This window comes from Chiloscyllium plagiosum, unplaced genomic scaffold (genome assembly GCF_037043375.1).
Source record: "Chiloscyllium plagiosum isolate Xiang-an unplaced genomic scaffold, Cpla_swu_hap1 HiC_scaffold_29, whole genome shotgun sequence".
Taxonomy (NCBI): domain Eukaryota; kingdom Metazoa; phylum Chordata; class Chondrichthyes; order Orectolobiformes; family Hemiscylliidae; genus Chiloscyllium; species Chiloscyllium plagiosum.
The window spans coordinates 26,542,313-26,555,581 of record NW_028270167.1 but is presented as its reverse complement, the minus strand read 5'-3'; the positions used below and the strand labels follow the sequence as shown (position 1 = coordinate 26,555,581).

The 13,269-nt window shown below is 38.2% G+C and overlaps 1 pseudogene across 1 annotated transcript in view; it reads left to right on the top strand.

Annotated features, from left to right (window-relative positions):
- Positions 1 to 13,269, top strand: part of LOC148142275 (uncharacterized) — a 29,320-nt pseudogene that overhangs the window by 15,541 nt on the left and 510 nt on the right. The window contains exons 3-4 of the transcript XR_015752029.1: positions 2,491 to 2,793; positions 3,804 to 4,109. The product of XR_015752029.1 is annotated as an uncharacterized LOC148142275 (transcript). The remainder of the gene's footprint in view (positions 1 to 2,490; positions 2,794 to 3,803; positions 4,110 to 13,269) is intronic.

Genomic DNA, 13,269 nt, shown 5'->3' with positions numbered 1-13,269 from the left:
TTTGTTCACATCTTTGTGGTCTTCTTGAAGACTAGTTGATCTGTGTCCATGGGCAGTATCGGGCAGGGGCAGGAAGATCCAATGAGGCAACTGCTTTCTACATTTGGAAGTCACAGAATATCGTTTTGAATCAGCTAGGTGCCACCAAGTCTGCATAGCATTCTTCTAACAAAGCAGCTTCACTGGAGGTGTACGCAACAGATCATTCTCAAACAATGTGGCCATTAACATCTGGCCAGACAGTTTCAGACCTGACGGGCTTCAACCAGAAGCTGATTGCTCAAGGCCTGGCTTCATGAATACTGTCTGTTCCAGGTTGCAGAATCTGGCCAGGTTTAAACTTAGCTTCAATAGTTGAGTTTTTATCTTTGCTCATGACCAAATTCGATACTTCTGTAACAATCCAGGTGGTCATGGGTCACCTGACCACAGCCTTTCTGTTAGTGTGGGTAGATAATGGGGAATTACATTTCCTACATTGTAGAGTTGTAGTTGTCTGATAAGTAGCTTAGTTGTTACCATAAAAAGTCTGAAAAGTGACATTTTCAAGAGCAATCCTTTCCATTAATAATGAGGAAATGCATTTATTTTTAAAAAATAATAAGCTCTATGTGGAGTGAAACAAGTTTTTTTTTAACAGAACTACTTGAGTTGCCCTTGATAGATCATCAATGGCACCGTCTATCACTTTTCTGATGACTGAGAGAGGAGTGATAGTGCAGTAATTGACAACTATGGACTTGTCTTGATTTCTGTGGGCAGGACATGCTTGGGAACATGTGCAGCAGTGTTTCTTCAAATTTTGAGTAAACTGTTCATTCAGATGTCAATGAATGTACAATATCATCATCACAATTGTGTAATTAAATTATATACTTTGTGAAAAAGGCTAAATTTTCTTCTTAAAATGGACTTATCGTTTCACAAAACATTTTCCAAAAATCCCATGATTGTTCTTGTTAATTCACTGAGGTCAGGAAAAGCATAGGCTGATATTTTATGTCAGAATTATCAAGAATTTGATTAACCTTTGGTCATTGCAATGAGTGCTGCAAAAGGTGAGAATGTTAAACTTCTCACAAAAGTAAACCAGAAGGATACCCCAAGGGATTCCAGTGCAATTAACAAGTTTCTGTTCCTAATGGAACATTTGTTTAATCAAAACTGACAACACTGCCATTTTGCTTTGCTTTCCCTAAGGCAGGCTTATCACAGAACATCGAGAAGAACTTTGAAAGACACTATTAGAGACAGATTACTCAACAATGAAATAGAACAATGGAAAACAGTTAAAGGACCGAAACATCACAGTGCAATGTGTTATGACACGGCGGTGAACCCTTCTGTTAATTGAACCAAACACCCAAAAAAGCTCACCTTGCCTTGTAATCTGTTAAAATATAAACGGCAAAGAAATCCAAAATTCCACTATTTAAAGAAAATTATATAAATTTATTCCTTAACTCTAAAAGTGAACTTTAAATAACAACTATTTACAACTCAAAGCCCCCGCTTGTTATCTACTTCCAACTATATAACAATATATTGATCCAATAAAAACCCGTATTAAAATTACATCAACTTAATTTCAAAACCACACAGCAGCTGTTGTCGTCGGTGTCTTTCTTCTTACCGCTGAACATATCATCTCATTGGTTCGAGGTTGGCAAAAACAATAAAACATTAACAATTAACTCAATTGTGTTTTAGTATCCTGGGGCATAGGTTAAATTGATTGGCTAAATTCAAATTGTTGTCAAAACAGTAACCAAAACTCAGACATCCATTTCACAGTCAAATATTACATATTTTCAATTTTCCAGTACACTCTGAGACTGCTAGCTAGTCATACGACAGATACTTATAAGCTCTCAGTGCAAAACAGCATTCACTCTCTTTTAAAGGTACAGTACACGCCTTCAACTTCATAACAAATGGCATAAAAAAAACAAAATCAAGGCGCCCTCGCCACCTCCTTCCACTGCTCCACTCAGTTCTCCTGTGGAAATAACATGCAACTTTTTCATATCAGCTGCTGATTTCTGACTTCCAGTTTTCAACCTAGGAATCGTCAAGCACGTATCAGTGTGGCAGCATTACCAGACTTGTCATATTTTCATTTTTAGAAGTAGCTGTTACATCTGTCTATCTTTCATCCTTATACCTGTGTTTAACTAATAACTATCAGTTTCTAGTCATTTAATCATTTTTCAGCAGACATTGTGCTATAACCTACCATCGGATCTTGGTCTAGGCTGTAGCCATGGTGCAAATTATTTTTGAATTGGATAACTTGAAAAATTAAAGGGGGCTGAAGGAGTTATACAAATGTACATTTCATGGACCACTCTGAGGTGTTATTGTGACGTGCGACTGTGTACGCTTTCAGAATACTAGCACTGAACATTGCCAGTGTTTTGCCATTGTCTTCAACGGACTGTATTTTTTAAAATTCACAATGACAAAGATGATGTTTTCCCTCTCTCTCAGAACTCCCTGAAATTTCCATTGCGGATGGTGGTTTGGTTGCTGGACAAAAGTCTATCCTGACCTGCTCTGCCCAGGGGTTGGACTCTGAGAACATCTCCTTTACCTGGACCTTTAATGGAACAAACATGATGACAAGCATCACTGTCCCAAACCTGAAAGGAATGGTTAATGGTAAACCTGTTGCCACCAGTGAATTTGAGATCATTTCTCAAGTGGCTGACCATGGAACTCTCTGTACATGTCAGATAAATCATACGACTTTCAAAAAACCAGGAATAAAAAAGATCAATCTAGATGTTATGTGTGAGTATTAACCTCAATACTATTGCTATTTTCAATTGCATTTCCTCTTTGACCTGGGCTAAATGTTGTGCACGCTTCATTAGAATAGCAGCACTTTCACCTCCTTACAAGAAAGTTCCGTTTTGAACTTCACTCCAGACATGAACCCTAATCCACACTGAAATTGGATATAAAGATCAATGTGGATGTTGTATGAGCATTCTCCTCAACAATGTTGTTGTTTTCAGAAATGGTAAACAACACAAAGTATAAGTAAAATGCTCCATCCCATAATCCTAACTGAAATTGCTGAGAATACAGAGAATGGGCTACATTGCTGGTGTTGCCCTCCATATTATAACATGCTCACACCTGCTCATTTAAATGAATTTTTAAAGTGAGTTTGTTTCATTTGAGTAAAAGCAGAGGCTTATCCAGTGTGCTGACTAACATTTACTGAAGCAGCAAAAACCATTGATAAAGGAATCAATCACTTCTTCACCAGTGGTTTGTATGGGTCACCTCTGGAATTTGCTACATCAGTGCATCCACAGTATTCTAAAAGCATCATTCAGTTTTCTTTTAAGTTGAAATATGGCATTCTGCAGACACTCCCTTCTGTACATATATTCCATTTGGAAATAAAACCTATCACATTGTCCCCTGGTCTGACTCCGTCTCTGGCAGCATCCCCAAGTTGTGTAACATTGCAGATATTTTCTCCTCCTAACACAATCTTTAAGCTTTTGATGCCAAAACTTGGCCTTACCTGACAATTTGATTAATTGTTTTCCAGGCTTTTCAAACCTACTCATGTGCAAGATTAGGCACCTTGCCCATTCAGTCAATTTTTGCACATAAACAAATGATGCTGCTGTATAAAATATCATCCTGAAGTAATTTGCCGATACTGTGTTCATATAAATGTAGTTAATTTTGTATCTTTTTGTGCAATTTTATTTATAATTGTTCTAACCATAACCTTAGTCCCAATGCTGTTACACAAAATCTTTTATTCTGTTTTACTTTAGATGGTCCACAATTTCTCACAATAACATACTGGTTAAACCGCAGTGATATTTACCATACAGGGACCAGTAACTCCATCACTGTCAATACAAATTCATCCCTGCATATAGTAACCCTGCCTCGACTGTGATCTGGCTGAAGGATGGGGAAAAGTCCACTGAAATGGTACAAATGGCAACTGGATTACACAGCTCAAAATTACAGAAAATTAATTTCCAGTTTGATGATGCAGGAGTCTATTGGTGTATGACGAACAACAGTTATGGTTGGAGAAATGCAAGTGTTTGGTTTGGAAACTGTTCAAAAAGGTATGTTTTGTGTTCCTATGCATGTATAAAGCTCTCAAAAATTGTAAAAGGAGAATTAATTATGAGCAGCTTTCAGTGGAAAAAGGGTCTCTTCTTAAGCAATGAGGAGAAAGAAATGATTGACCTTGTGAAATTAGACATATAAAATCTCCAACAATCATTGACTACCAGAATGAAAAAGAGCCCACACTTAATTGTCAAGGCCATACACAAGTTAGTTTGATGGTCAGTTTTTAATTGTTGACCTGCTGATCACATTGCCATTATCTTTTAGCTACAAAAGTATGTCTCTGTCTGAAAGTTACTTGACATTTAATGAGCAATTGGAGCAACACCATGAAGATGATGGGAGGTGAAGGATGAGTTTCAACTTTTATAACTGTAACGAGGGAATAGATCTCCAGTCTGTGAATATTTGTATTTGATGAGGAATGTTCTCTTTGATCTACACCAATTAATAATATTATATCTTGTTCAGGTGCTGTTATTTTTGAGTACACTTTGAGTATTTTCTCAAATTTAAAAGTACTGGGGGAAAAAATAATGCTTCCCTCTTCTTAAAACTGATGGGAGAGGTCTGATTGGTTGAATTTATACCAACTAATGGAATATTTAGCATCTGAACCGTGCAAAAGTATTTAATGTAAAAATGCCATGATGAAGTTTCACAAATTTCTTTCAGGTGACAAGTGGTTGTGTATTTTGATTGGGTGATCCATTACTGTTGCTGCATTCATTTTGATTCTAACCACACTGAGCTGCTTAGTTAATTGCTGAATAACAGGTAACGAGTGAAGCTTCAATCTCCTAGAAATGTTAAATTATGAATATTTTCATTGATATCTATAATGGGCATGAATTCTTTCATGTTCTTATACAAAATTCGACTAAATTTCATCACTAAAGACATATGCATGCAGCAATATACAATTAGCCAGAGGAACAGTGACCATTTTGTTATTCTATGTCTATGAAACTGCCTCAAAATAAACATTATGACAGCAGAAAAAGCAAGACTACATGCTCATTTGAAAATAGACTTCTATACAGTTTTGGACATAGGTTTGCTCGCTGAGTTTTTGGAAGGTTTTTTTCCAGACGTTTCATCACCTTGCTAGGTAATATCTTCAGTGGGCCTCCAGGCGAAGCACTGTTGATAATTCCTGCTTTCTATTTATATGTTTGGGTTTCTTTGGGTTGGTGCTGACATTTCCTGTGGTGATAGTCATACAGTCATAGAGGATATAGCACGGAAACAAACCTTTCGGTCCAACTCATCTATGTCAAGCAGAAATCTAGTCCTATTTGCCAACATTTGGCCCATATCCCTCTAAACTTCTCCTATTTATATACCCATCCAAAAGCCTTTTAAATGTTGTAATTGTACTAGCCTTCACCACTTCCACTGGCGACTCATTCCATACACTCATCACCCTCTGCATGAAAAATTTGCCCCTCAGATCCCTTTTAAATCTTTCCCCTGTCATCTTAAACCTCTGCCTTCCAGTTTTGAACTCCGTTACACTGGGGAAAATACCTTGACTATATACCATATCCATGCCCTTTCAGATTTTCTAAACCTCTATAAGGTCTCCCCTCAATCTCCGATGCTCCAGGGAAAATAGCCCCAGTCTACTCAGCCTCTCCCTATAGCTGAAGCCCTCCAACACTGGCAATATCTTTGTAAATGTTTTCTGAACCCTTTCAAGGTTCACAACATTCATTCAATAACAAGTAGACCAGAATTTACGTAGAATTCCAAAAGTGGCCTAACTAATGCACACCAGCAACATAACCTCCCAACTCCTATATTCAATGCATTGTCCAATAAAGGCAAACATCCAAACATCCATCCCATCTACCAGCAACTCCACTTTCAAGAAACTATGAACCTGCACTCCAAGGTCTCTTTTGTTCAACAATACTCCTGAAGTCCTTACCTATAAGTTCTGTTCCATTGAAAACAGGCGGAGGCACTGATCAGTATGTTTCCTAGGCTCGGGAATATTCATCAAACAGCACAACATGTCATAAAATGAGTCAGACTCAAAACTATCTTTTGCTTTCATGCTATTTTCTATCTGAAAAAGCTTTCCATACAAAGAAGCTTCAATTTTAAATGCTTGTTTAGCGTTTCTTTTCTAAGTACTTTGAAAGCTGCAAGACAATCACACAATTAATGATGTTGGCTGATTTCAGAATTTGGCTCTTTTTTCAAATGCAGAGGAGACAGGATTTGTTGGAATTAATCCGTTTGGAAGATTAACTTTGCCTTTAATTTTACATCCAACAGTTTGAAAGAAGTCTGCATCTGAAGTGATTTGGATTATTTAATCATAGTACAGTTGTATGAACAAAAACGAGTGCTGCTGTTAAATTTACTGATAAAAATCCTGAAAGCATCTGCAACATTGACAAGAAGTGAATAAATTACCAAAGGAATTGAAACAAGTGATCATTGTCAAAGAGTCTCCAATACCATAGTTTGAACAGGGAATGAGATGCCTCATTGAACACTTGTAACTTAAAATGATTTGTTTAGTACAATAGAACATTGTCAATGTAATATCCTAAGTAGGTAAGTTAGCTCGCTGAGCTGGAAGGTTTGTTTTCAGACATTTCAACACCATACTATGTAACATCATCAGTTACGAGTCTCTGGTGAAGTGCTGGTGGCATGTCCCACCTCTCTATTTATAGGTCTTGGTTTCTTAAGGTGGGTCATGTCATTTCCGGTTCTTTTTTTTAAGGAAGGTCGATAGGATCTAAATCGATGTGTTTATTGATGAAGTTCTGGTTAGAATGCCATGCCTCTAAGAATTCTTGCGCATGTCTTTGTTTTGCCTACCCTAGGATGTGTGTGCGGACCTAGTGAAAGTGGTGGCCTTTTTTGTCTGTATGTATGGAAACCAGTAATAGTGGGTCATGTCTTTTGGTGGCCAATTGGTGTTCATGTATCCTGGTGGCAAGTTCCTTTTTTGTTTGTCCACTGTAGTAGTGTTTTTTACAGTTCTTGCATAGTATCTTGTAAATGACGTTAGTTTTGCTGGTAATATCTAATGGATCTTTTAGGTTCATGAGTCGCTGTTTACGTGTGTTGGTAGGTTTGTAGGCGACCATGATGCTAAGGGGTCTCAGTATTCTGGAAGTCATTTCTGATATGTCTTTGATGTAAGGTAATGTGGTTTTCATTTTTGATGTGTCTGCTTATTTGGGTTTGTTTCTGAGGAATCGGCAGATTGTGTTTATTGGGTATCCATTTTTCTTGAAAACGTTGTACAAATATTTTTCTTCTGCTTTTTGTAGTTCTTGGGTGCTGCAGTGTGATATAGCTTGTTGAAATAATGTTTTGATGCAGCTCCGTTTGTGGGTATTGGGATGATTGCTTCTGAAGTTAAGTATTTGATCTGTGTTTGTTGTTTTTCTGTAGATGCTGGTTTGAAGCTCTCTGTTAACTGTATGTTCAACTGTCATGTCTCGGATCGGGAATCTGTTGTCGTTCTCCTCCTCTTTTGTGGGTTTCATGCCTGTCAGGATGTTGTTGATGTTGTTGATGGTGTTGTATGTTTCCTCTAATTTGTTCCATTTTGTGATGGCAAAGGTGTCATCCATGTAGAAGACCCAAAGTTTGGGTTGGATAGATGGGAGGGCAGCTTGTCAAAGTCTCTGCATTACTGCTCCTGCTATGAGCCCTGACAATGGTGATCCCATTGGTGTTCCATTGATTTGTTTGTAGGTTTTGTTATTGAATGTGAAGTGGGTGGTGAGGCACAGGTCCACTAGTTTGAGTATGTTGTCTTCGCTGATGAAGTTGGTGCTGTCTGGTGTTTGTGGTCCTGGTTTTCCTAGTAGTGATGCCAGTGTTTCTTTGGCCAGGTCGATGTTAATTGATGTGAAAAGGGCTGTTACGTCAAAGGAGACCATTATTTTGTCCTTTTCTGTCTTGGTGTCTTTGATGGTATTCAGGAATTCTGGGATGGAGTGAATGGAGTGGCGTGAATCTTCAATTAGATGTTTTAGTTTTTGGTGGAGTTCCTTGGCTAGTCTGTGTGTTTGTGAACCAGATAGGGAGACTATGGGTCTTGGGGGTGGTGGTGGGTGGGACAGGTTTGTGTATTTTTGGTAATCTGTAGAAACGTGGATTATTGGACCCATTTGGTTTCATATTTTGGAAGTCTGTCCTGTTTAATTCTCCTGATTTTTTAAGTACTATTAGAAAGGATGAGATTCTGTTTTGTAGTTGTGGGTGGATTGGGTTATTGCCACCTGCTGGTAAGTGTCAGTATCTGCAAGCAGAGCATTTGCCTTTTTAAGATGTTTAGAATAACGGTCATGCATCCCTTGTCTGTTATTACAATGATTTTGTATTTTTTAACACTTTCTAAGGCTTTATTTTCTTGAGCATTAAGTGTGCTTCCTTCCTCTTTTCGGCCTAACGTATGTGCAATAGCTTGTCTTATGACCTGCTGTGTTTCGTCTGAAAGACCATTATTTTTTATTATGGATTCAAATGCTGCGAGGAAGTCCTTTTTACTCGCGTCTTTGTAATTGTAGCTTAACCCTCTGAGTAGGACTGCTTTTTCTGTATCAGGAAGCAATATCCTGCTGAACTTGTGAACAGATTTGCTGTAATTCTCAGATTTTGGCGCTGAGTTTTCAAATATTTATCCAGTGGAAACGGTTTATATTTATCTACCCTATCTTTTCCTCTTAATATCTTGAAGACTTCAAAGACTATAGGAACATGTTGATTGTATTGTTCACACCAAGTAAAGATGATAGTGTTTAATTGAACTTTGAATGTTACCTCATTATTCATACTAATTCTCATATCTGAATATTAGAGAGATGTATCAATAGTAAAAGGTTATATTTTACACTGTAATTCCATTGTTAGAGAATGAGAAAGAGTTTGGCGCAAAATTCCCACTAGGTAAACATCAACAATTTTTTTTGTTAATAATACTTGTGCTCAAGTTCTGAGAATTAAAGTTGAAATGTTCAGTGTCTTTCACATCTCTGTCAATATCCATTGTAGCGCTTATGGTTAGATTCCTGTTGTACAAAACATAGTACAGCATATGGCACATCCTGACAGATGAGGTGAGGTGATTTGGCATCCCTCTTTTGAATCCTCCTATTCAATTGCAACAAAATATTTTTATTTATTTTAAGAATGCTGCTCTCAGACTCCAATGTAAATATTATTCACTGTGAAAATGAAAGAGACAATCACCAATATTTTCTTGAATGAAAGGAAGAGAAATTTTATGACCTACTAACTCCAAGAAAATTGTAATAAATTGCAACATCAAAACCCATACTCACAGACATAAAAGTAATGAGTTCAAAAGAGAGAATATCTGATGGAGACAGTGAGGATTAGAGGTTGCATAGTTTAAAAGTCCTAAGAAATTCAGAAATTCTTAGTCACGAAAGGACTTGATTTAAGGTGAGAAGGGAAAGATTTAAAAGACTGAGGGCAACCTTTTCATGCGGAGAGTCATGCGTTGCTCTAATGAGATGCCAGCAGAGATAGTATAGGCAGGTACAATTACAACACTTAAAAGACATCTGGATGGTTAGGAACATTTTAGAGGGATATGGGCCAAATGCTGGCAAATGGGATTAGATTAATTTGGGATATCTGGTTGGCATGGACTGAATACACTGAAGGGTGTATTTCTGTGCTATATAACTCTGTGGCTCAAATACATATTCATGATGTTTCCTCGTTAAGATAGTGTGAATGTTCATATCACAAAATTCAATCTGAAACAAGAGATGAACAGTTCATAAAGCTGGCGTTGACGACAGTGCTGCACAGACTGTCCTGTAATAGCAAATGAGTGAGAAGTTGTGGCAAACAACTACACATCATTTTAATGAAGGTGCTTCAATTGTGTCAGGGTCAACTCTGATTCTTGGTAAAGCAAACCTCTTGACCATTCAGGCTCTGGGACTATAATCTGCAGACTTTAGTCAGCATGGATTACACCCATCTCTGTCCTGTGCTATGTCCTGTTTTTAAGAGTCGTAGTTCTTTCTTTCACAAGCAGTGGCAGGAATTCCACATTAAAACAGGCATTTGTGTGGAGTGGACTTGACAGTGCCCAATGGTTTGCATTAATGCATAAACAGCACACAAGTAGACATGATCCTAAAGGGTACACGATGGTGTAAAGGCGTCTTAATGCCTTCAACATTAATAGTTATCACTGACGATTTCCTGGATGTGTTATCCCACCACCACTCAGAGCCTTCAGTCGACATTGATGACCCATTGAATGCCTCATCAAAGTGCTTTTGGTATTAACCCAGCAGCAGACACACTGTCAACATACAACCTGTACCACACCGGCAGCTTGTTATCTTTTGTGGTGCGGTTGGAAGTGGAATGGCGTACTGGTGGAATACTATGATTAAAATTATCAATTCCCAATCAAGCGATTTACCAATGGAAGGTGGCAGGCTAAATCCTTGCTCACCACCACTGCTCTTCCCTTTGGTGCCCACATGGCGTTAACCACCTATCATCTTGGTTGCTCCTCAATTCTCTACTTATCTCTACTTGATGTTTCAGCAGGAACCATGGCTCCTACAGTGGAGTTGCTGAGCAAAAGAGTTGATGATGTGTGATTGGCTGGCAGCTTTCAGCAGGTATTATCTTTGCCATAGGCTTTTGATTCTGGTCAATAGTCCGGTACTGATCTTACCATCATTCACCAACCAGCCAACAACACCCTGCAGTCCACAGCAACTTCCCATCAACATTTCAGCTCAGTGACCTTTTGTCAAAACAGAATCAGATGAAAGGTCATAGACCTTAAACATTAGCTGTTTCTCTCTATCAAGGTTGCAGGATGTGCTAAGTTTTTATTGTTGTTTTTATTCTTATTAATAGTTTTCAGCATCCATATGTGATCTCATGGTTCAAGGTGGTCCTCTGGTTCACAGAGTTGAGGGTTAACATGCATGTTGGGAAATAATGTCACCTTCACACAAACACCAGATCAAAGTGCTGTGATAGGAAGAACTAATCTGCGTGGGTTTCCTCCGGGTGCTCCGGTTTCCTCCCACAGTCCAAAGATGTGCAGGTCAGGTGAATTGGCCATACTAAATTGCCCGTAGTGTTAGGTAAGGGGTAAATGTAGGGGTATGGGTGGGTTGCGCTTCAGCGGGTCGGTGTGGACTTGTTGGGCCGAAGGGCCTGTTTCCACACTGTAATGTAATCTAAAAAATCTAATCTAAAACCAGATTGCTGACTCAAGCAAAAGGTTAATGCTAAAGGTCATTTAAACTCTATGGTTATAAAAAGGGATGAAATAAAGAGTGCCAAGAGGAACCGTGAACTCAGATGTCTCAGTTTACACGACTCTTGGAAAACTGAGCTCAGATCTACGTTTCTTGTGCAAGGGTGCAGGAAATCAACAGTCTGGAGGACAGGGAGAAAACATATTTAGACTGCACAGCGTGACATCAGCAGCAACGCTTCAAGTGACAACCTGAAACTAACCAGTGCTAAGATGAGAAACTGACTTTGAAACGCAAAAAAAAGCCTCATTATGGTGAAGCTGAAATAGCATTTCTGTTTTGGTCGGTCACAAATCTTGAGCCTTGTTGCTTAATTGTGACCAATCAAAATAACATCAGCTGGTTGGAAGGCTACTGTGGAGGTTAAAGTGAGCAGAGTGTAAGAAGGTGCCAAGTGTTTATTTTGCCATTGGTACCTGGAAAATTGTGTAGAACAAGTGATGGAGAACACATGGATTAGGAGCAGTGTCAGCCATTCGGCACCTTGACGCTGCTGTTCTATTCAATAGGTTGTGGCTGATCAGACACAAACATCGAAATACCTGGGATTCAATAAGTCTAAACCTACTTGGTGCCGTCCCTTTAGCTGATGGGACAGATACATTTCAGTGGTCTGTAGTAAACTATTTCCAACAAAAGCACTCACTAGAACAATCAGATTGGCACACAATACATGATGAAAAATTCAATTTTGGCCTTGGGACTATTTTATCTGCAAATTTACAAACATTCACCTATTAAGGATGTATGAATGGAAATGTCGGATCTGATATTTGGCACCTGTCTAAAGGCTCAAAAGTAAATCACACAATAAGACATGTGGTCCTGAAATGCATGAATTTGGAATTTGTTGGTTCTCTCTGTCATATAGCTCAGTTCCACTATTGAGTTTGATGGTGTCAGCTGGCGATCTGACCTGGTGCTGGTTTCCATCCACAGTTAAAAATGAGAGAGAGTTAAAACAGAATTCTCTAATGGAGTGGATATTTTAACAAGTTTATTATCTCTCAGAATGGAACTGTGATTTTAATTAAATACAATTTATTTGCCCTGAATGCAAAAGTTTAAAGCATATGTCTTGGCAATTTGATGACGTAAGGCTTATGATTACTTGGTGAAGGAAAAAGTAATTTGAAACCAGCATTTTCTCCAGATCAATCATCTTAACTGATCCTCTATTTCAGCTTAATCAGTATTTCAACCAACTATCTAACCAAAAATCTAAACAACTCACTTTGGAGTGAAACAACACAAAAAAAAAAGTTTATGCTGAATAACGCATAGAGAAAAGGCATAGTTTAGAGCTGTGGCACATTAAGGGTCAATACAAAAGTTGTTTAGTCACTGCCTGTTCAGTCACAGAAATTAATTTTAATGCTTTCTAACATTCAGCTACCTCAGGTCAATTGTAACAGAATTAACCAGACCAGAAGTGAAGGAGCCGATTCTAAAGTTTTCTTGAGCGGAAGAAAAAAGAATTTTATTAGATGCTGTCTGCTCCAAAAATAATTAAAATGTGTCAATAAATAGTGTTGGTGAAACCAATGTGAATTACTTTTGTGCTGAATAGCAAAAAGTCATGCAATTTGTTCACCTTGTGTTTTAAATTGGGTGTTTACAATCTTGTGATGGATTGGGGCTTGATTATCGATGCTCTCTTCCCTGCTAAGTCATAACATGAGTTATTAGACCAAATCCCTGTCTAGTGGTTTCCATTGGTGTGAAATATGCAATGGTGTTTTATTGAAGAATAGCAGGGGATATATCCCTGATATTGTTATCAGTGCTTGTTTTTCAATCATCATCATCACAAACCAAACAGATTATCGAGTCATTAACATTTTGC